This window comes from Pagrus major, chromosome 5 (assembly GCF_040436345.1).
Source record: "Pagrus major chromosome 5, Pma_NU_1.0".
NCBI lineage: Eukaryota > Metazoa > Chordata > Actinopteri > Spariformes > Sparidae > Pagrus > Pagrus major.
This window is the reverse complement of record NC_133219.1, coordinates 40,329,696-40,335,238: the sequence shown is the minus strand read 5'-3', so window position 1 is coordinate 40,335,238 and position 5,543 is coordinate 40,329,696. Positions and strand designations below refer to the sequence as shown.

The following is a 5,543-nucleotide window of genomic DNA, read 5'->3' as shown; positions in this document are numbered from 1 at the left end:
TACTGTTTCACTGGACAACCGAGCACGGTGGTGGGCAGGTTGAGAGTCTTGTGGTTAACAGATTCAGAATTTACCAGTGAGGGAGAAGAGCGGATGTACCTCCAGCACCTTTATAGATTTTTTTTTTTTTAAACTTTTTTTGTTGGATTCTCAGTACCACTTTTCTAAAATAGAATTTCTTATGTAAAACAGTTGTAGAGGTAAATAATTTGGTTAATTGTGGATAATATGACACAGCACAATTTAACATGTTGGCACAATGAATTAAACTACAAAATTGGCCAAGCCTGTAGGTGACTGATAAGATCTCCTCATATAGCCGTTACTGTCACTGCGATGCTACATGTCAGCGAACCTGATTGAAACATGCCGTAGACATCAGCTGTGTAACACTCAAACCAATTACAAAGTCCAGACATCACATTTGGTGCTTCATTTATTACAAATAATCAGATTTGTTTTGCATCCAGGTAGAACCCAATCCATTACACAGCTGGGTAGCTTTACCAAATTTGAGCCACTGCCAAGCTATATGCAAATGCCACGAGCAAAAACTGTATATCACCTGGCTGCATTACGCTCTCAGTGTAAATTCAGTCCCATGGGAGTTAACTGCCACCCAGTGTACAAAAATGTATAACAGCAAAAAGAAATGCAAAGTTAAACTAATGGATGAACATTATGAACTAAAGGCTGTTACACCTCATGTTGTGGTGTAAGTGTGGTGAGTTCAGCCTCTAATGTTATTTTATCTTCCTCTCTGTTGTATCACAGCATCTGGATTCAGGATTGTGCTGCTGGGAAAAGGTGAGGACAAACAGACAAGACTTGGGAACTTCATCATCACGGACCAAGCTTTTCATCATCAAAACACCAGCAAGTGTGTGGCCACATGTGGAGAGTGGAGAGGAAATCCTCTAACTGTAGTGAAAACTCCAGACATCTTCAGTCTGTCTGTGGAAACTGTCAGAGAAGAGATGAAGAGGTGCATCAGTCTTTGTTCACCTGGACCAAATGTTCTCCTGCTGTTAGTGAATCCTTCCAAGTTCACAGAGAAGAACAGAGAAACTCTGAAGTTCATCCTGAGTTTGTTTGGTCAAGATGCTTTAAAACACTCGATGGTCATCACTACACATGAGGAGAAGAAAACAAGTTCTGCTCTGCATCAGCTCCTTAAAGACTGTGGAGGAAGACACTACAACATGTCTGAAGACAACCACAGGTCATTAATGCAGAAGATTGAGAAGATTGTCCATGAAAACAGAGGAGCCTTCCTCACCTTCAGTGAAGAGACCATCAGACCAAAGTCTGAAGACATCAGAGCAGCTTTAAACCTGGTTCTGTGTGGGAGGAGAGGAGCAGGGAAGACTTCAGCAGCTGAGGCCATTTTATGTCCTTCAGTCTCCAACTCATCAGAGTGTGTTCAGAGTCGGGGAGAGGTGTGTGGACGTTGGGTTTCCCTGGTGGAGCTGCCTGCCTTGTGTGGAAAACCTCAGGAGGAAGTGATGGAGGAATCACTCAGGTGTGTCTCCCTCTGTGATCCTGAGGGCGTCCATGCCTTCATCCTGGTCCTACCTGTGGGTCCCCTCACTGATGAAGACAAGGGAGAGTTAAAGACCATCCAGAACACATTCAGCTCTCGAGTCAATGACTTCACCATGATTCTGTTCACTGTGGACTCAGATCCTACAGCTCCAGCTGTTGTTGACTTTTTAAGAAAGGACAGAGACATGCAGGAGCTCCTTCAGAGCTGTGGAGGAAGATCTGTTGTTCTCAACATCAGCAACAAGCAGCAGATCCCAGAGCTGTTGGACATGGTGGATAAAATGAGACTGAGACCCTACAAAGACAAACTGTGCAGCTTCACAACAGAAACATTTGCATTTGCTCAAATAGAAAACATCACCACACTGCAGGCTGAGCTGAAGGACCTGAGAACAAAAAGCATCATCAGCTGTAAGTTCTGTAATGTTTCAATATAAATAGAAGGGATGTAACGGTACTGAATTTCACAATTTCCAGCTAAAAAAAATGCTGCGATGCCGTCGTGGGACTGTGACGATATCTACCATCCTATCATGTGGTTATTTTGCTTGTAAAGTTCACGGATCTAAGAAGTGAAATCAGTATGAATGTTTTCTTTTCTCTCCCTCTCATTGTATTGTTCTGTTATACTGCTCATTCTCATAAGACCCTCCTCACTCCGCCTCTGATGGCTTTGTTGGTTTCATTCTCAATGCTACTGTGGCTCACACAGACGCTCTGGTGATGTCTGATTTGGGCAGTGCTGTACACATCACAGTTATTATTAAAGGACATCTTTTTTTAATATTGTGATAAATATCATACCGTGGACTGTGATGATATGGTGCCGTGAGTTTTTGGTATTGTTACATTCTTTTAAATAATATTTTCTCATGCTAAATCATCCACTGGACATTAAACAGTCTATACTGTGAATATTTAAGTAACTCCATGTCTTTAGCCCAGAGTGTCTCAGGATTGTGCTGATAGGGAAGACTGGCAGCGGGAAGAGCTCTTCAGGAAACACCATTCTAGGAAGAAAGGAGTTTACAGCTGAATCAAATCAAACATCAGTCACCAAACATTGTCAGAAAGAACAGACTGTAGTAAACGGTCGTCCAGTCGTTGTGGTCGACACTCCTGGTCTGTTTGACAATAGCTTGTCCTATGAAGAGGTTAATGAGGAGATGGTGAAATGCATCAGTGTTCTGGCTCCAGGACCACATGTCTTCCTGCTGGTGATACAAATTGGCAGATTTACACAAGAAGAGAAGGAGACATTAAAACTTATCAAGGAAGGCTTCGGGAAAAATGCTGAGAGGTTCACCATCGTTCTGTTGACTGGAGGAGATAAACTGAAACATGATGAGCTGTCCATTGATGATTACATTGAAAAAGACTGTGATGATTCCTTTAAGAAACTGATCGCTGACTGTGGAGGAAGATACCACGTGTTTAATAACGATGATGAACAAAACCACATGCAGGTCAGTGAGCTGATCACCAAGATCGACACCATGGTGAAGACAAATGGAGGCAGCTGCTACACTAATGAGATGCTGCAAGAGGCCGAGGCAGCGATACAGAAAGAAGTGGAGAGGATCCTGAAGGAGAAGGAAGAAGAGATGAGGAGAGAGAGGGAGGAGCTTCAAGGAAAACATGAGGAAGAGATGGAAGAGATGGAAAGAGGAATGGATGAACAGAGAACAGAAATAGAAAAGGAGAGAAAACTGAGAGAAAAACAACTTAAAGGAAAGGAAGAAAACATCAACAGAGAACGTGAGGAGAGAAAGAAAGAACAGGAAAGGAGAGAAGAAGAAGACAGGAAGAGAAAACAAGAGGAAGAAAGTCAGAAACAGGAGTGGAAACAAAAAGTCAAAACTTTGGAGCAAAAAATAAGATCAGAGTCAAAATCAAAGGAAAACATTGACAGAAAGCTGGAGGAGAGCAGAGAAGAGATGAGGAGAGAACGAGAGAAGGAGGAGAAAAAACAAAATGAATGGTGGGAAAAACGACTTCAAGAAGATGAACAGAGACGACAGGAGGAACAAACCAGACTCAGAAAACTGCAAGAAGAATACAAACAAGAAAAAGAAAATGATGAAAAGAAAAGTAGAGGATCGAATCAGAAGAGAACAAGAGGAGAAAGAGAGAAAAGACATGGAGGAGAAGTTTAAGCAGAAAATGGAGAATCTGTAGAAGACGTATGAAGAAGAAGCCAGAGAGAAAGCTGAAGAGTTCAATGAGTTCAAAGAGAAATACAAGAAGAAGTTTGCAGATCAGAAGAAAGAACATGAGAAACAAATGAAAGACAAAGATGAGCAATACGACCTCTTAAAGGCTCTTAGAGTCCACAATGAAGAAGAAATGAAAGAAAAACATCTCAGTCAAGTTTCTGACTTGGTGAAATGTGTGACCAGAAAGAGAGAAAATCTGAAACAAATCGATGACTTACTGAAAAAACATGAAGAAAAAATGAAGGAGGTGAAAACTGAAGAGGAAAAGAAAAATCTGCAGAAACAACATGAACATGAATTGCGTGCCTTGATAAAGACACTTCTCAGTGAAGACAACTCATGGCGGAGTGGGTTTTGGTCATGGTTTTCTTTCTGGTACTGAAACTCTGAAGGACGAAGTCTTTCACTGGTGTTGTCAAACACAAACTCAGGAGGAGCAGTGGGTTGTACTGTAATGTAGACCATGGACACAGGAAACACTTCTCATTGGCTGTCAGGTGTCTAAATATTTAAGTGTACAAGATTAAACTGGAGGTAACCATAGCAACAGTAGTGTAGTAGCTTAATCAGCAGTTAACTGTCTCAGACTGTGAAGAAGAAACTGATACACAGCTGATCTCAAACAAGGTTTTAACTGATTATTCATAAGAAGAATAACTTTATATTTATAGAGCTTCTTTAAAAACAGTGACAAAGTTCTTTACACACAGTAAAACTGCAAATGAATACAAATACAAGTCTAACTGTTGTTTCAGTTGAAGAGATTCATAACTGAAGTGAATGATTTCATCATCTAACAACAACAACAAAGTAGAAGTCAATATGGTGCAGACGTGACTGGATGTGTCCCAGAAACATGTCTTTACGTTTACATACATGTATTAACTGGCTCACAGGGCTGGAGTTACAGCTCACACAACACAGGAGAAAAGTGAAAGAAGGAAACTTTTTCAATATGAATCTCTGACATCAGTCATTAAGTAGTTCTGGTTCACAATTATCTAGAGAGGAACAGTTAACTACAGTTAAACTAGTATTTGTTTGTGTTTCTCATGTGCCACCCAGTGGACGGACTGATGTCACTGTACTGCTGTGGAAAGAAATTCTGTTCTATTCTGTGATTGTGAAAACGGGTCGGCACAATGTCGACACATTTTCACTTTGTAGAAAGTCTTTATGATGTTTTATTTGTTTTCTTCTGTACGCTTGAGTTGTGATTAATTTCCTTTTTTGCTGATTGTTTTCTTTTAGTTTTCCTTTTATTGTTTGTGTGATTTATTTACAGATTAAAAACAGACAACAGCTCAGTAAAGAAAGACTTCAACAGCTGGATTTTTTTCTCTGTCACTACAGATGTTCTACATTGAATATGAGAAAGAACATGATGTTTGTGAGTGAAATGTCAAATATTATATATTAACATATAAAATGCTCATCAGATGAATGAAGATGATAAAAAAAAAATATATATATAATAGACAATGTTTATATTTTACTTTGTTTTCTTCCATGTTAAATAAAAATAAACAACTTAAAACAATTCAGATGAATCTTAAATAGTTCTGTATGTGATCTTTGGTTTCTTTGTCATTATAACAGATGAATAAAGTGTTTCCCTGTAGTTCAGTGTGACTGACTTGTTTCTACCTCAGGAGACACTGAGGGAGGAAGTGGCTTCAATCTGAAACACGTCTTTATTCACCTCTCAAAATAGTTTTAATGGTAAACAAAAATATGTTCAACAGTTTTAGCTGTCTGTCTGTAATATACACAGTGTATTAT

The 5,543-nt window shown here is 39.7% G+C and overlaps 1 pseudogene; it reads left to right on the top strand.

Moving 5' to 3' along the window:
* The first annotated feature begins 705 nt into the window (after positions 1–705).
* Positions 706–4,351, top strand: LOC140996684 (GTPase IMAP family member 8-like; annotated as a pseudogene).
* The last annotated feature ends 1,192 nt before the right edge of the window (positions 4,352–5,543 follow it).